Consider the following 20,109-nt stretch of genomic DNA (forward strand, 5'->3'; position numbering starts at 1 on the left):
CCTGAGGATTCAGTTGCCACAGAGGTACTGCACCTCCTCCTGAGGTGTGGTACCCCACCATCCAGGTGAGTTGGAGGCTCCTAACCACGCTTCAACATTCGCATCCCGCACAACATGGCAGTTCAGCAAAGCCACATTGCGGCTCCCTGCTTGGAGTGTAGCAGAGCACCTTTGGTGGCTCCCTGCTTGGAACACGAAACGTGCTGGGAGGCGGGTGGAGTTTAAAATACATAAAGAGCGGGAAGGTTTGGGTTTTAAGTCAGTCAGTCAGTCAGTCAGTGAGTCAGAGAGAGTCACTCAGAGAGGAGTGAGGATCCCTGGAAGAGGGATGGAGGAAGGAGTGCTGCAGCTGCCTCTGATCTGAGCCAGCTGGCACAGGAAAGGAAAGAAGGAGAAAGACATTGGACTGAAACCTGATCTTCTTTGAGAGAGAGGGATTAGTGCGGAACGAAGGAGTAAAAGGGAACAGAGAGGATGTGGGTTAGAGGAGAACCCTGCCTGGAAGTTCTAAGCGCAAGGCCGGGGCCCGGTCCCCGAGGTTGTATGGATACTGAAGGTCCTGCAGCAGACACCGGTGTAGTAGTGGGCTGTAAATGCTCTACTCCCATCTAAGACTTGGGGGCACAAGCAACGTGAATAGTGAGCCGGGACTCAGGAGAGAGGAGTCTCCGAAGCAGGCTACAGCTGTCTGCCATACAAGTAGAGTTCTTGGGAACATCTGTCAGGAGGCACTCCAAAGTAACTCAGTACTAGGAGTACTTCACACTTAAAGGTGCTATAAGAGGAGATGTTCAGAAAGACACTTGTTGGCGGAGTGTTGGAAGGGAGCATTCCATCTGATCTGGAGGTTGACCGAGTCCCTGACACAGCACGGAGGCAGGCATCTGTGTGTGCTACAGATACAGACTGTGAGTAAAGCTTTGGAACTGCATGCCCTGGTGTCCTCCAATTATTCCTGCGCCAACACACCCTGTACCACTACATCTGGGTATCAGCTTCTACAGTACACTGCCTGCACCTCTCCTCTGCCCCTACATCTACACTGCCCTGGGGTTACAGCTCCACCTGTGGGGAGCTTCACCATCTTGGCTGCAACACACCACCAGCCCCAGAGGATCTGCATGCAGCGTCGGCCCAACAGCCCACTTGCCGAACACCACAGGTGGTGTCACAAACTTTTCCATTAACTACAAATCACCATTCAACACCCCTGATTACTTGGGCGCCCCTGGCCACGGACCGCGTCACTGCTGCAGTGACACATCCCCCTGACACCGGCCCGGTACTGAGTACCCCACGGCCCTGGGAGGGCGACCCACAAGCACACGCTGGTAGAGAAACTACTGATGGCTTTCCCACCTGGCTCATTGGAAGAGCACAGGTAGAGGAGAAAGTCGCTAACGCTGGTGGGGCATCGCCAACACAAATTGGAAGGCAGGGTTAGTATTGTTGAAATGTGGCAGGAGGCAGAGTTCCTCTCGCACATTTCCTCATTATAACTGATGGGTCTGCCCCATTTAACTATTGGGTCTCCACATTGGACATATGACCTGAGCTTACACTTTATGTCTTGAAGGCGCTGGCCTGCCATGCAGGAAGTGTACTACCTGAACTTGTGTTTATCACGGCAGAGAGTGTAATCACAGACAGGCTCATCCGCCTTTCTACAGCCAATGTGGATAAGCTCACATTCATTAAAATGTTCATACCTTTGGCCAACGTGTCAATTATGCCAGCCGCAACGAGTCATGCTTACACTCTATTTGCCATTTGCTTAATTTTGGGGCCTCCGTTACCAAAAAAAAGACATTTTGGCTACCTCCTCCTCCACCTCTGCCACGTCCACCTCCACTTCCTCCTCATCCTCCACTTTGACCTCGTCCTCGCGCTGCATGATAATATATTGTTTTTGTATTTATTTCATGTTGTTTTCATTAGTTCCCCTGAAAAATTAAAGGAAAAAGTTTTGGCTACTTCCTACTTGGACTGTTATATCTACATCACAACGTTTACCTCATACTCGACTTGGACCTCGCCCTCCTGGTTCAAGATAATTGGCTTTGTATTTTTTTCTATGTTGTTTCCATTAGATACCCTTAAAAATTAAAAAAAGATAAAAATAGCAAAAAAAACAACTGGTGGCTGTCGTCTACTTGGCCTCTTAGGCCGGAGTCACACTAAAGAGAAATACAGACGAGTGAGAAGCGCAAAAACAAGGATTGCACTCGGACCAATGTTTCTCCATGGGGCAACTCCCATCTGCGATTGTCAGCATATTCCTCCAAAAATGCACCAATGCAAGTCTATATGGGGCGAGAAAACTACGGATTATACACGGACCAGACTTGTGGCTTGCGAGAAATACCCACCGGTGTCCTTTAACAAAAGCCGGCAATTCAGTACACGATAGAGTAAAATCACACTGACATGTTTAAAAAAGAATAGAAAGAATAGATATATAGACACATAGAATACATATATATATATATATATATATATATATATACATGTCATTGAGACACAAATAAATATATATATAAATATATATATACAGTGGGGCAAAAAAGTATTTAGTCAGTCAGCAATAGTGCAAGTTCCACCACTTAAAAAGATGAGAGGCGTCTGTAATTTACATAATAGGTAGACCTCAACTATGGGAGACAAACTGAGAAAAAAAAATCCAGAAAATCACATTGTCTGTTTTTTTTTCCTTTTATTTGCATATTATGGTGGAAAATAAGTATTTGGTCAGAAACAAAATTTCATCTCAATACTTTGTGATATATCCTTTGTTGGCAATGACAGAGGTCAAACGTTTTCTGTAAGTCTTCACAAGGTTGCCACACACTGTTGTTGGTATGTTGGCCCATTCCTCCATGCAGATCTCCTCTAGAGCAGTGATGTTTTTGGCTTTTCGCTTGGCAACACGGACTTTCATCTCCCTCCAAAGGTTTTCTATAGGGTTGAGATCTGGAGACTGGCTAAGCCACTCCAGGACCTTGAAATGCTTCTTACGAAGCCACTCCTTCGTTGCCCTGGCGGTGTGCTTTGGATCATTGTCATGTTGAAAGACCCAGCCACGTTTCATCATCAATGCCCTTGCTGATGGAAGGAGGTTTGCACTCAAAATCTCACGATACATGGCCCCATTCATTCTTTCATGTACCCGGATCAGTCGTCCTGGCCCCTTTGCAGAGAAACAGCCCCAAAGCATGATGTTTCCACCACCATGCTTTACAGTAGGTATGGTGTTTGATGGATGCAACTCAGTATTCTTTTTCCTCCAAACACGACAAGTTGTGTTTCTACCAAACAGTTCCAGTTTGGTTTCATCAGACCATAGGACATTCTCCCAAAACTCCTCTGGATCATCCAAATGCTCTCTAGCAAACTTCAGATGGGCCCGGACATGTACAGGCTTAAGCAGTGGGACACGTCTGGCACTGCAGGATCTGAGTCCATGGTGGCGTAGTGTGTTACTTATGGTAGGCCTTGTTACATTGGTCCCAGCTCTCTGCAGTTCATTCACTAGGTCCCCCCGCGTGGTTCTGGGATTTTTGCTCACCGTTCTTGTGATCATTCTGACCCCACGGGGTGGGATTTTGCGTGGAGCACCAGATCGAGGGAGATTATCAGTGGTCTTTATGTCTTCCATTTTCTAATTATTGCTCCCACAGTTGATTTCTTCACTCCAAGCTGGTTGGCTATTGCAGATTCAGTCTTCCCAGCGTGGTGCAGGGCTACAATTTTGTTTCTGGTGTCCTTTGACAGCTCTTTGGTCTTCACCATAGTGGAGTTTGGAGTCAGACTGTTTGAGGGTGTGCACAGGTGTCTTTTTATACTGATAACAAGTTTAAACAGGTGCCATTACTATAGGTAATGAGTGGAGGAAAGAGGAGACTCTTAAAGAAGAAGTTACAGGTCTGTGAGAGCCAGAAATCTTGATTGCTTGTTTCTGACCAAATACTTATTTTCCACCATAATATGCAAATAAAAGGGGAAAAAAACAGACAATGTGATTTTCTGGATTTTTTTTTCTCAGTTTGTCTCCCATAGTTGAGGTCTACCTGTGATGTAAATTACAGATGCCGCTCATCTTTTTAAGTGGTGGAACTTGCACTATTACTGACTGACTAAATACTTTTTTGCCCCACTGTATATATATATATATATATATACTGTATATATATATTTATATTTCATAGAGTTCTACATAGCATAATAGCCGCTAAATCAATTGCCAGCTTCTGTAACATCATTACAAAACCCGACATGAAATGACACATGGTTTACATACAGCAAACCATTTCATTTCATTTTTTTATATATGTCTTTGACTAACAATGAGAATAGGGTATCTGTGTAAAATTTGCGACATGTAGGTGTTAAATTAAGGGGTTAATTTGTTGAAAAAAAATGTGAGGGCTCCCGTGGTAATTTCTCCGCCAGAGAGGGAAACCAGTGAATGAGGGCAGATATTAATAGCCTAGAGAGGGACCATTGTTTTTGCCCCCCCCCCGCTAAAAAAATCTTCCCCCAGCCACCCCAGAAAAGACGCATCTATAAGATATGCGTTTTCTGGCACTTAGCCTCTCTTTTCCCAGGAAAATACCAGGAAAGATCTTTGAACAAATTATTAAACAACATGTATGTCAATACCTGGATAAGAATGAAGTGATTAAACAGAGTCAGCATGGGTTTGTAACTAATAAGTCATGTCAGACTAACTTAATTTCCTTCTATGACGGTATCACTGATTGGGTGGATCAAGGAAATGCTGTAGATATAGTATATCTTGACTTCAGCAAAGCATTTGACAAAGTCTCTCATACAATCCTTATTGAAAAAATGATTAAGTATGGAATGGACAAGGCAACTGTTAGGTGGATTCATAACTGGCTTAGTGATCGGACCCAAAGAGTGGTCGTAAATGGCTGCACATCCAGTTGGAAGAATGTCTCAAGTGGGGTACCACAGGGCTCTGTCCTGGGCCCTGTATTGTTCAACATCTTTATCAACGATTTAGATGAAGGAATTGAGGGTAAACTGATTAAATTTGCTGATGACACAAAGCTAGGAGGGATAGCTAATACTAGAGAAGAGAGAGAGAGGATTCAAAAAGATTTAAATAAACTGGAGAAGTGGGCAGCAACTAACAGAATGGTTTTTAACAGGGAGAAATGCAAAGTACTACATCTGGGCAATAAAAATGGAAAAAGCATATATAGAATGGGAGGAATAGGGCTAAGTGACAGCACATGTGAAAAAGACTTGGGTATACTAATAGATCACAGACTGAATATGAGTCAACAGTGTGATGCAGCAGCAAAAAAGGCAAATGCAATTCTAGGATGTATTAACAGAAGCATACAGTCTAGATCACGTGAAGTCATTATTTCCCTCTACTCCTCTTTGGTCAGACCTCATCTGGAATATTGTGTCCAGTTTTGGGCACCACATTTTAAAAAAGACATCAACAAACTGGAGCAAGTTCAGAAAAGAGCGACCAGAATGGTGACCGGTCTGCAAACCCTGTCTTATGAAGAAAGGTTGCAGGATTTGGGAATGTTTAGTTTGCAAAAGAGAAGACTGAGAGGAGACTTAATAGCTGTCTACAAATATCTAAAGGGCTGTCACATTGTAGAAGGATCAACTTTATTCTCATTTGCACAAGGAAAGACTAGAAGCAATGGGATGAAACTGAATGGGAGGAGACACAGATTAGATATTAGAAAAAACTTTTTGACAGTTAGAGTGATCAATGAGTGGAACAGGCTGCCACGAGAAGTGGTGAGTTCTCCTTCAATGGAAGTCTTCAAACAGAGGCTGGACAGACATCTGACTGGGATGATTTAGCGAATCCTGCTTTGAGCAGGGGGTTGGACCAGATGGCCCAGGAGGTCCCTTCCAACTCTACAATTCTATGATTCTATGATTCTATGATTCCCATTGCCTTTAGCGGTGGCTAATGGATTAATAATAATAGGTTAATGTCACCTTGCTATTGAAAGGTGACATTGAGCTGGGTTAATAATGGAGAGGTGTCAATAAAACACCTATCCATTACTAACCCTAGAATAGTAAAGGGTTAAAAAAAGACACACACGCATTAAGTAAAAATTATTTTAATGAAATAAGTACACTAATTTTTTGACCAAATTTATTAATCTGCTAATCCAAAAGAAGCCCTTGTTCTGTAAAAAAAAAAAAAATAAACCAACAATATACATACCTCTCCTCTTTCAGTCTGGTCCCCTGCTGCAATCCATCACAAGGGGTTAACTAGTTTACAACGGAGATCGGTGCTAATGCTACCGGCCCCGCTGTAAACCACTGCAGAATGAACGAGTTCATCTCTGCGCAGCCTCCCCGGCTGACCGGAGATGAACTAATAAGCGTGGGAAAGTTTCGGAACTTTTTCCCACGCTCCTGAGTTGACCTCAGGTCAGCCAGGGGACTCCGTGTAGCCTCACTGTTGCCAGCGGTTCTAACATGCACAGCAGTAGGATTTGTGGCATGGGATCATGCAAGTCCACCTTAAAGAAGCACTCCTCCTCCCATCAAAGTTTTTATCCTATTAATATATTGCAGTCATCATATTATATGGCACTGTGGACATACAATTGCTATTTTTCCCTTTCTATCCTGATAATTCTTCTCTTTTCCATTAGGTCTCTGACGTGATTAATAGATGATGAGCTGAATTCTTCTAAGTTCTATGTAGAAACAGGAGGTCAATTGTCTCAGAATGAGTCACTGGGTCAAGAACTGAAGAGGGGAATGATTTCTGCAGGGACACATCCTGTTTTTACCTAGAGCAGAGAAAAGAATATGTTTTCAATCGATTTCCACAGCAGAATCTACCTGAAACAGATATTGTGTGCATATCCTCTTAGGCTATGTGCACACCGAGCTTTTCGAGGAGTTTTTGGAGCAGAAACTCGCTAAGCACCCTTGATATCTTTTAAACTCAGGCAAATCAGATGAGTTTTTTAAGAAGAAGATTCTTCAACAAACTCAGGATTTTTTTTCCTGTAGCATCTTTTGTGTCAAATTTTTCAGGCTTTTTCCCTCAGCTTTTTTTGGATGTATTTTTCAGCCGACAAATTTTTTGGAGGGCGTTCCTTTGTTTTTTGTAATTTTCCATAGTTTTTTTAAGGAACCGCTATTATTTAAAAAGAAAAAAGATGGAAATGATCTCCAAAATACATTGGGTCATCTTTGACCTTTAACCATTAATTTGTAAAGTACAGAGCGTATTCCGAGCAAAAGACGCCAGAAGATGAATTGGTCACTGTTTTTAACCGCCTGGTGTTTTTTAGAAATCTGAAGACAGGGGCGTACATAGAAATCATGGGGCCCCATAGCAAAAGTCTGAATGCCCCCCCCCAAAAAAAAAAATCAACAGGTGCTCTTAACTTCAGGCATGCATGTTATAGGTCAAACAATTAATTTTATAGCTAGTCTTTGATTTTTTTCTCATTTGAGTAAAAGAAGAAGTAAAACACTTACATCCAATTTGATATATTCCTTGTAAGACTGGAGTCACACACAACGATTAAAAAATCGGTCCGATTTTAGCGGTCCGAAATCGCACAAAGGTTTCTTCACCATGGCTCCATCTGTGATCCGATTTTCCAGCGTAGAACCGATATTATTCACATGTAAGCATCCGTTTGACATCCACCTGCTGAGATTTTCTCGCAGACTTGCAAAATGGACATCTAATGGAGCCCTATGACAGGTTTTCAAACACAAAGGAAAGAATAGATATAGACACATAGAATACTATATATATATATATATATATATATATATATATATATATATATATATATATACAGTATATATAATTCATGCAGTTCTTCAAAGCAGAATAGCCACTGTAACATTTGCCGGCTTCTATAAATTCACTCTCCTACCTGACGTGGTTTAGAGTTAACCATTTCATTTCATGGTTTTTTTTATATGTCTATCACTAGAAATTAGATGAGGGTTTTTGTGTAAAATTTTGGAGTTGTAGGTGTTAATTTAAGGGGTTAATTCGTTGTAAAAAATTGCAGGGACTCCCTGCAGCCTCAGTGACGTCAGCGGAATTCCCTGCAATTTTCCTGAGTAATGAGCGAAGGCCCCCTCACCTTTCCGGGCCCCATAGCAGCTGCGTGGTCTGCTATTATTGATGGTACGCCACTGCCTGAAGAGGTTCAATGATGTTCAAGAGTCTGAACAGTAAGTAGAAAACCATTCTGAATTGAGAGTCCTCAGTGGTTGATACCTTTTAATGGCTAACTGAAAAGATGGTAACACATTGCAAGCTTTCGAGACTACTCAGGTCTCTTCATCAGGCAAAGACTAATACAAAATCTGAAGTCACATATTTATGCACAATACAGCCTAGAAAAAATGCAATAGATGAGACAAGTGACGTGAAGCAGAACTATCAATATGGGAGAGGGAGAAACATAAATATAAACATTGGACCAGTTCATAGAAAAGGAGTCCGGATGTTTTATGGTCCTCTGATTGGGGTCTAGTTCTGTGTTGTAATGCCCCCACAAGGTTTTAAAAGGAAATTCCTTAATTGATATAAAAAGACATAAATCCATGTGACACATTCATTCCAGCACTGAGAGTGTCAAAGGTCGTCATAAATTTATTTTCCCAAACACGTCTCTCTCTCTGAGAATTGAAGTTACCTTTCAATACCAGTAATTTCATATCCATGCTGCTGTGATCAGGGATACAGAAATGTTTTTCCACAGGTAGATCCATTCTTTTTTCTCTTATTGTGTGACGATGAGCATTCATCCTTGTTCTAAGCTTTTGCCCTGTCTCCCCCACATACAGACCCCCTGTTGGACATTTAGTACAAATAATTAAGTACACATGTGTCGCATGGATTTATGTCTTTTTACATCAATTAAGGAATTTCCTTTTAAAACCTTGTGGGGGCATTACAACACAGAACTAGACCCCAATCAGAGGACCATAAAACATCCGGACTCCTTATCTATGAACTGGTCCAATGTTTATATTTATGTTTCTCCCTCTCCAATATTGATAGTTCTGCTTCACGTCACTTGTCTTATCCATTGCATTTTTTCTGTGTTGTATTGTGCATAAATATGTGACTTCAGATTTTGTATTAGTCTTTGCCTGATGAAGAGACCTGAGTAGTCTGGAAAGCTTGCAATGTGTTACCATCTTTTCAGTTCGCCATTAAAAGGTATCAACCACTGAGGACTCTCAATTCTGAATATTTTTCTATCTACTGGCTAACACGGTACAAAGATATATATCTTTCCTGAACAGTAAGTAGTTTTTTTCTTTTTTTTACCAAAAAATGCATATGTTTATTCTTTTGAATGTTTTCTGATACAATTTTCAGGCAAAATCAGGCAAAATCTACCTGAAAATGAAGTTGTGCCCACATTTCTTAGGCTTAAAGGGAATCTGTCACCTCATTTTTGCCCTATGACATGCGGCAACCGCCATCAGGGCATTCTGTAATGCTGTAGATAAGCCCCCTATGTAACATGAAAGAGAAGAAAAAGGAGTTATATTATACTCACCTAGGGGCGGTCCGGGTCAGATGGGTGTCACGGTCCGGTGCCTCCCATCTTCTAGTGATGACGTCCTCTTCTATTCTTCCCGTTGCAGCTCCTGCATAGGCGCACTGCTCTGCTCTGTTGAGGGCAAAGCAGAATACTGCAGTGCGCAGGCGCCGGGAAAGGTCAGAGAGGTCTGGCGCCTGCGCACTGCAGTATTCTTCCCTGCCCTCAGCAGGGCAGAGCAGTACGCCTGCGCTGGAGCCACGACAGGAAGCAAAGAAGAGGATGTCATCGCTAGAAGATGGGAGGCATCAGACCAGTCCGCAACACCCATCGGACCCAGACCGGACCCAGACCGCCCCTGGGGGCGTATAATATAACTCGTTTTTCCTCTCTTTCAGGTTACATCGGAGGCTTATCTACAGCATTACAGAATGCTGTAGATAAGCCCCTGATGGCGGTGTTGGCAGCTGATAGGCCTAAAATGGTGTGACAGATTCCCTTTAATTCATGCCAATTTTTTGGGACCGGAAATTGTGCTAAAATTCTGTAAAACCCAAAACTCCTCAAAAACTGAGTTTCTGCTCCGAAAACTCACCAAAATGACTAGTGTGGATTTCTCTTGAAAGCCAAGTTAATTTTAAAAAAAGTGAAAAAAAAAAAACATACTAGTACCGTTTTCATAGTTTTCTATAAATCCATTAGTTTTTATGTATGTTCCATGCAAATAATATTTTCATGAAAATACAAAAATAATTGGCCAATACTTCTTTAAAAATTAAATTTTATCCTTTTTCACCTAGAGAACTTGGATCTTCTGAAATTGCCTTTCGTGCTCTCTTAAGAAATGAGTCCTTGTCACGCTGACATCCTTCTGAAAGACTCGGGTCACCTTCTTGTCAAACTCTTGTTAACTACACACTTAAAGTTTGCTGCAAATCAGCAATGATAATAGCAGGTACGGAGTCAGCAGTCTGCCCTTTAACATTTGCTCTGCCCCGCTCCATCACAGAAATTGCACTCTTTGTCAACCAGGAAAATGTCAATACATCTAGTTTTTGTAAAACAAAGAAACCTTCAAGTCATTGTTTGATTTTTATCTATAGAAGTCACATCCTTAGGAGATTACATTAAAATAATTGCCAAATGTCATCAGGTTTTATTCCCCTGCTTCTCTCCGTGCTTAACCTCACAGTTTGAATTGTTTTTTTTCTTTATTTTTTTCATCTTTCTCCTCTATTCTCCACGAAAGCCTTTCTGGACGCATTGTTTATGGGATTTCCTGCTGATCCAGGATTATTGGAGCAGAATAGCCCTGGACAATGGGAAAGTTGGGCATCAAACAATTTAGAAATTTCCTTTCTCTACATTTTCTGCAGAGAAAAAAAGTTAATTAGCATCAAAAGACGGACATTTTTATCATAAGGATAATAGTCCTATATTCATTATAGAAGCAAAGGACAACAAAGGAAACTGTGTGGTGGCTTGAAGAGCAAATGTACATCCCAGTCTTCCCTAGAATGGAAAGTCATTCCGCACCCTTAGCTGCCCACAACATGGAGGTTCAGAGAGGGATGCAGTCCTTACCTACTTCTTGTGTCCCTCCACCTATATCGATATCCTGAGTTATATCCTGTACTATACTCCAGAGCTGCACTCACTATTCTGCTGGTGGAATCACTGTGTACATACATTACATTACTGATCCTGAGTTACATCCTGTTTTAAACCCCAGAGCTGCACTCACTATTCTGCTGGTGCAGTCACTGTGTACATACATTAGATTACTGATCCTGAGTTACATCCTGTATTATACCCCAGAGCTGCACTCACTATTCTGCTGGTGCAGTCACTGTGTACATACATTACATTACTGATCCTGAGTTACATCCTGCATTATACTCCAGAGCTGCACTCACTATTCTGCTGGTGCAGTCACTGTGTACATACATTATATTCCTCACCAATTCCTCACCAATCGTTACACCAATGCCTCTACCTTGTGCCAGTCATTACACTGGCTACCCATCCACTCCAGAATTCAGTATAAACTTATTACCCTCACCCACAAAGCCCTCCATGGCTCAGCACCACCCTACATCTCCTCCCTTGTTTCAGTATACCACCCTACCCGAGCCCTCCGTTCTGCTGATGACCTGAGGTTAGTATCCTCAATAGTCAGAACCTCCCACTCCCGTCTCCAAGACTTTACACGTGCCGCGCCAATTCTTTGGAATGCACTTCCCAGGTCAATACGATTAGTCCCCAATCCCCACAATTTTAAGCGTGTCCTGAAAACGCATTTATTCAGACTGGCCTATCGCCTCAACACATTAACCTAACCTATCCCTGTGTGGCAGAGCCAAAAGTTTTACCATAACCAGGTTCCCAGCATCATGTTCCCACATGCTTTATGCATCCATTAGCCCTCTGTGTCTGTACTGTTACACACTTAACATTATGGCTGGTCCATACAATCAGGGCAACTGTTACCACCCACCTTTCGTGTCTACCTCTTTCCTCATAGACTGTAAGCTTGTGAGCAGGGCCCTCACTCCTCTTGGTATTTGTTATAATCTACTGTATGTGATTATTGTTATGCTGTAATGTCTATTGTCTGTACAAATCCCCTCTGAAATGTAAAGTGCTGCGGAATATGTCGGCGCTATAAAAATAAAATTTATTATTATTATTATTATTACATTAGATTACTGATCCTGAGTTACATCCTGTATTATACTCCAGAGCTGCAATCACTATTCTGCTGGTGCAGTCACTGTGTACATACATTACATAACTGATCCTGAGTTACATCCTGTATTATACCCCAGAGCTGCACTCACTATTCTGCTGGTGCAGTCACTGTGTACATACATTACATTACTGATCCTGAGTTACATCCTATATTATACTCCAGAGCTGCACTCTCTATTCTGCTGGTGCAGTCACTGTGTACATACATTAGATTACTGATCCTGAGTTACCGCCTGTATCATACTCCAGAGTTGCACTCACTATTCTGCTGGTGCAGTCACTGTGTACATACATTACTTTACTGATCCTGAGTTACATCCTGTAATATACCCAAGAGCTGCACACACTATTCTGCTGGTGCAGTCACTGTGTACATACATTACATTAGTGATCCTGAGTTACATCCTATATTATACTCCAGAGCTGCACTCTCTATTCTGCTGGTGCAGTCACTGTGTACATACATTAGATTACTGATCCTGAGTTACCGCCTGTATCATACTCCAGAGTTGCACTCACTATTCTGCTGGTGCAGTCACTGTGTACATACATTACTTTACTGATCCTGAGTTACATCCTGTAATATACCCAAGAGCTGCACACACTATTCTGCTGGTGCAGTCACTGTGTACATACATTACATTAGTGATCCTGAGTTACATCCTGTATTATACTCCAGAGCTGCACTCACTATTCCTTCGGTGCAGTCACTGTGTACATACATTACATTTCTGATCCTGAGTTACATCCTGTATTATACCCCAGAGCTGCACTCACTATTCTGCTGGTGGAGTCACTGTGTACATACATTACATTACTGAGCCTGAGTTACATCCTGTATTATACCCCAGAGCTGCACTCACTATTCTACTGGTGGAGTCACTGTGTACATACATTACATTACTGAGCCTGAGTTACATCCTGTATTATACCCCAGAGCTGCACTCACTATTCTGCTGGTGGAGTCACTGTGTACATACATTACATTACTGAGCCTGAGTTACATCCTGTATTATACCCCAGAGCTGTACTCACTATTCTGCTGGTGGAGTCACAGTGTACATACATTACATTACTGATCCTGAGTTACATCCTGTATTATACCCCAGAGCTGCACTCACTATTCTGCTGGTGGAGTCACTGTGTACATACATTACATTACTGATCCTGAGTTACATCCTGTATTATACCCCAGAGCTGCACTCACTATTCTGCTGGTGCAGTCACTGTGTACATACATTACATTACTGATCCTGAGTTACATCCTGTATTATACCCCAGAGCTGCACTCCCTATTCTGCTGGTGCAATCACTGTGTACATACATTACATTACTGATCCTGAGTTACATCCTGTATTATACTCCAGAGCTGCACTCACTATTCTGCTGGTGGAGTCACTGTGTACATACATTACATTACTGATCCTGAGTTACATCCTGTATTATACTTCAGAGCTGCACTCACTATTCTGCTGGTGCAGTCACTGTGTACATACATTACATTACTGATCCTGAGTTACATCCTATATTATACTCCAGAGCTGCACTCTCTATTCTGCTGGTGCAGTCACTGTGTACATACATTAGATTACTGATCCTGAGTTACCGCCTGTATCATACTCCAGAGTTGCACTCACTATTCTGCTGGTGCAGTCACTGTGTACATACATTACTTTACTGATCCTGAGTTACATCCTGTAATATACCCCAGAGCTGCACTCACTATTCTGCTGGTGCAGTCACTGTGTACATACATTACATTACTGATCCTGAGTTACATCCTATATTATACTCCAGAGCTGCACTCTCTATTCTGCTGGTGCAGTCACTGTGTACATACATTAGATTACTGATCCTGAGTTACCGCCTGTATCATACTCCAGAGTTGCACTCACTATTCTGCTGGTGCAGTCACTGTGTACATACATTACATTAGTGATCCTGAGTTACATCCTGTATTATACTCCAGAGCTGCACTCACTATTCCTTCGGTGCAGTCACTGTGTACATACATTACATTTCTGATCCTGAGTTACATCCTGTATTATACCCCAGAGCTGCACTCACTATTCTGCTGGTGGAGTCACTGTGTACATACATTACATTACTGAGCCTGAGTTACATCCTGTATTATACCCCAGAGCTGCACTCACTATTCTACTGGTGGAGTCACTGTGTACATACATTACATTACTGAGCCTGAGTTACATCCTGTATTATACCCCAGAGCTGCACTCACTATTCTGCTGGTGGAGTCACTGTGTACATACATTACATTACTGAGCCTGAGTTACATCCTGTATTATACCCCAGAGCTGCACTCACTATTCTACTGGTGGAGTCACTGTGTACATACATTACATTACTGAGCCTGAGTTACATCCTGTATTATACCCCAGAGCTGCACTCACTATTCTGCTGGTGGAGTCACTGTGTACATACATTACATTACTGAGCCTGAGTTACATCCTGTATTATACCCCAGAGCTGTACTCACTATTCTGCTGGTGGAGTCACAGTGTACATACATTACATTACTGATCCTGAGTTACATCCTGTATTATACCCCAGAGCTGCACTCACTATTCTGCTGGTGGAGTCACTGTGTACATACATTACATTACTGATCCTGAGTTACATCCTGTATTATACCCCAGAGCTGCACTCACTATTCTGCTGGTGCAGTCACTGTGTACATACATTACATTACTGATCCTGAGTTACATCCTGTATTATACCCCAGAGCTGCACTCCCTATTCTGCTGGTGCAATCACTGTGTACATACATTACATTACTGATCCTGAGTTACATCCTGTATTATACTCCAGAGCTGCACTCACTATTCTGCTGGTGGAGTCACTGTGTACATACATTACATTACTGATCCTGAGTTACATCCTGTATTATACTTCAGAGCTGCACTCACTATTCTGCTGGTGCAGTCACTGTGTACATACATTACATTACTGATCCTGAGTTACATCCTATATTATACTCCAGAGCTGCACTCTCTATTCTGCTGGTGCAGTCACTGTGTACATACATTAGATTACTGATCCTGAGTTACCGCCTGTATCATACTCCAGAGTTGCACTCACTATTCTGCTGGTGCAGTCACTGTGTACATACATTACTTTACTGATCCTGAGTTACATCCTGTAATATACCCCAGAGCTGCACTCACTATTCTGCTGGTGCAGTCACTGTGTACATACATTACATTACTGATCCTGAGTTACATCCTATATTATACTCCAGAGCTGCACTCTCTATTCTGCTGGTGCAGTCACTGTGTACATACATTAGATTACTGATCCTGAGTTACCGCCTGTATCATACTCCAGAGTTGCACTCACTATTCTGCTGGTGCAGTCACTGTGTACATACATTACATTAGTGATCCTGAGTTACATCCTGTATTATACTCCAGAGCTGCACTCACTATTCCTTCGGTGCAGTCACTGTGTACATACATTACATTTCTGATCCTGAGTTACATCCTGTATTATACCCCAGAGCTGCACTCACTATTCTGCTGGTGGAGTCACTGTGTACATACATTACATTACTGAGCCTGAGTTACATCCTGTATTATACCCCAGAGCTGCACTCACTATTCTACTGGTGGAGTCACTGTGTACATACATTACATTACTGAGCCTGAGTTACATCCTGTATTATACCCCAGAGCTGCACTCACTATTCTGCTGGTGGAGTCACTGTGTACATACATTACATTACTGAGCCTGAGTTACATCCTGTATTATACCCCAGAGCTGTACTCACTATTCTGCTGGTGGAGTCACAGTGTACATACATTACATTACTGATCCTGAGTTACATCCTGTATTATACCCCAGAGCTGCACTCACTATTCTGCTGGTGGAGTCACTGTGTACATACATTACATTACTGATCCTGAGTTACATCCTGTATTATACCCCAGAGCTGCACTCACTATTCTGCTGGTGCAGTCACTGTGTACATACATTACATTACTGATCCTGAGTTACATCCTGTATTATACCCCAGAGCTGCACTCCCTATTCTGCTGGTGCAATCACTGTGTACATACATTACATTACTGATCCTGAGTTACATCCTGTATTATACTCCAGAGCTGCACTCACTATTCTGCTGGTGGAGTCACTGTGTACATACATTACATTACTGATCCTGAGTTACATCCTGTATTATACTTCAGAGCTGCACTCACTATTCTGCTGGTGCAGTCACTGTGTACATACATTACATCACAGATCCTGAGTTACATCCTGTATTATACTTCAGAGCTGCACTCACTATTCTGCTGATGCAGTCACTGTGTACATACATTACATCACTGATCCTGAGTTACATCCTGTATTATACTTCAGAGCTGCACTCACTATTCTGCTGGTGCAGTCACTGGGTACATACATTACATTACTGATCCTGAGTTACATCCTGTATTATACTTCAGAGCTGCACTCACTATTCTGCTGGTGCAGTCACTGTGTACATACATTACATCACTGATCCTGAGTTACATCCTGTATTATACTTCAGAGCTGCACTCACTATTCTGCTGGTGCAGTCACTGTGTACATACATTACATTACTGATCCTGAGTCACATCCTGTATTATACTCCAGAGCTGCACTCACTATTCTGCTGGTGCAGTCACTGTGTACATACATCACTGATCCTGAGTTACATCCTGTATTATACCCCAGAGCTGCACTCACTATTCTGCTGGTGGAGTCACTGTGTACATACATTATATTACTGATCCTGAGTTACATCCTGTATTATACCCCAGAGCTGCACTCACTATTCTGCTGGTGCAGTCACTGTGTACATACATTACATTACTGATCCTGAGTTACATCCTGTATTATACCCCAGAGCTGCACTCCCTATTCTGCTGGTGCAATCACTGTGTACATACATTACATTACTGATCCTGAGTTACATCCTGTATTATACTCCAGAGCTGCACTCACTATTCTGCTGGTGGAGTCACTGTGTACATACATTACATTACTGATCCTGAGTTACATCCTGTATTATACTTCAGAGCTGCACTCACTATTCTGCTGGTGCAGTCACTGTGTACATACATTACATCACAGATCCTGAGTTACATCCTGTATTATACTTCAGAGCTGCACTCACTATTCTGCTGGTGCAGTCACTGTGTACATACATTACATCACTGATCCTGAGTTACATCCTGAATTATACTTCAGAGCTGCACTCACTATTCTGCTGGTGCAGTCACTGGGTACATACATTACATTACTGATCCTGAGTTACATCCTGTATTATACTTCAGAGCTGCACTCACTATTCTGCTGGTGCAGTCACTGTGTACATACATTACATCACTGATCCTGAGTTACATCCTGTATTATACTTCAGAGCTGCACTCACTATTCTGCTGGTGCAGTCACTGTGTACATACATTACATTACTGATCCTGAGTCACATCCTGTATTATACTCCAGAGCTGCACTCACTATTCTGCTGGTGCAGTCACTGTGTACATACATCACTGATCTTGAGTTACATCCTGTATTATACCTCAGAGCTGCACTCACTATTCTGCTGGTGCAGTCACTGTGTACATACATTACATTACTGATCCTGAGTTACATCCTGTATTATACTCCAGAGCTGCACTCACTATTATGCTGGTGCAGTCACTGTGTGCATACATTACATTACTGATCCTGAGTTACATCCTGTATTATACCCCAGAGCTGCACTCACTATTCTGCTGGTGCAGTCACTGTGTGCATACATTACATTACTGATCCTGAGTTACATCCTGTATTATACTCCAGAGCTGCACTCACTATTCTGCTGGTGCAGTCACTGTGTGCATACATTACATTACTGATCCTGAGTTAAATCCTGTATTATACTCCAGAGCTGCACTCACTATTCTGTTGGTGCAGACACTGTGTACATGCATTACATTACTGATCCTGAGTTATATCCTGTATTATACTCCAGAGCTGCACTCACTATTCTGCTGGTGCAGTCACTGTGTACATACATTACATTACTGATCCTGGGTTACATCCTGTATTATACCCCAGAGCTGCACTCACTATTCTGCTGGTGCAGTCACTGTGTACATACATTACATTACTGATCCTGAGTTACATCCTGTATTATACTCCAGAGCTGCACTCACTATTCTGCTGGTGCAGTCACTGTGTACATACATTACATTACTGATCCTGAGTTACATCCTGTATTATACTCCAGAGCTGCACTCACTATTCTGCTGGTGCCTAACCAGCCCCATAAAATGTGATTGAGTGAAAAGAAGGTATAAGCAAAGGATTTATATTGTCCCCTTTCCCTATGCTAATAAGTGCTTTGACTAGTCGATGGGGCTCTAGGTGACCCAGACTAACCAGCCCTCTTTCCATGTTATAACATACAGTAATTTGCACTAACGGCGTCCTCGAAGCTCAAGTGACTGCACATCCACGTAAGACATGAATCTGCCATACAGACAGGGATCATTGTCCTGATAAAACCTCTATTAATTTATTGCTAGCTAAGTGAAGGATGACCAGATCAGAAATGGGGCCTACATATGAAATATCTTACTAGTGAAATACCTTTAATACTGGAGTGATACATACACTTTAATACATGGAAAACATACGCAGCACGCTGACTCAGTGGTTAGCACACAGTGGCTCAGTGGTTAATACACATTGGCTCAGTGGTTAGCACACAGTGGCTCAGTGGTTAGCACACAGTGGCTCAGTGGTTAATACACATTGGCTCAGTGGTTAGCACACAGTGGCTCAGTGGTTAGCACACAGTGGCTCAGTGGTTAATACACAGTGGCTCAGTGGTTAGCACACAGTGGCTCAGTGGTTAGCACACAGTGGCTCAGTGGTTAGCTCACAGTGGCTCAGTGGTTAGTAGTGATCCTTGCAGCACGGGAGTCCTGAGTTCAAATCACAGACAACATCTGCAAGGGGTTTGTATGTTCTCCCCGTGTTTGTGTGGGTTTGCTACCAAAGACCTACTGATAGGGGTTTTAGATTGTGAGCCTCAATGGGGACAGCGACGACGGAATTAATGACGCTCTATAAGTGAGTATAATAAAATAAAACAAACAAGATCTTTATTAGTTACAAGCAATACTTCAATTTTCACCAAATTATGTGACACATTTTTCTCTCTTAGTACCATTGCCCTTTGGTTTCCCTCTCCATGAACATCCGTGACCTCCGGAACAATTTTTCAACCACTGTTTGAAAAGTGAGTCGTATACAAATTCTTGACCCACAACAGCAAAAAGGGCAGACCAGCGTCCATCAAAAGATCCTACAGTAGCTGTCGGAGCTGTGTTCATGAAGGTCATGCAGTCCTTGAGCTTATGCCCTTGACACCAACCCTAAGTTCTTGGTTGCCTAATTCTAAATAGATTCCGTCTGTTGTGGAAGTGAGAAATTCTAGCTTTGGGAAATTTCCTTAAATGGCTGAAAAAGCGTCTTCCGACATTTGGTTCTTCAAACAGACACATAATTAATTTGTCAATTTGAATAAAAAGAAAATATGCAATTCAATGTTTGGGTCAGGATCAATCTACTTGACTCTGAAATATTAAATGAGTTCAGTTGTCCCGAGATGTAAACTACAAACTGTTCTATCGACGGTCTTTTCAGATTTTCTTTTTTTTTCCATCCAAATTGAAAACATTTGTGTAGATACGGCACAAACCAGATTTCCTATGCTTGCTATCATTACAACTAATTGATGCAATTAAATACAGTTATTGGATCATTC

Source organism: Dendrobates tinctorius, unplaced genomic scaffold (genome assembly GCF_039654945.1).
Source record: "Dendrobates tinctorius isolate UK_male_01 unplaced genomic scaffold, ASM3965494v1 ptg000116l, whole genome shotgun sequence".
NCBI lineage: Eukaryota > Metazoa > Chordata > Amphibia > Anura > Dendrobatidae > Dendrobates > Dendrobates tinctorius.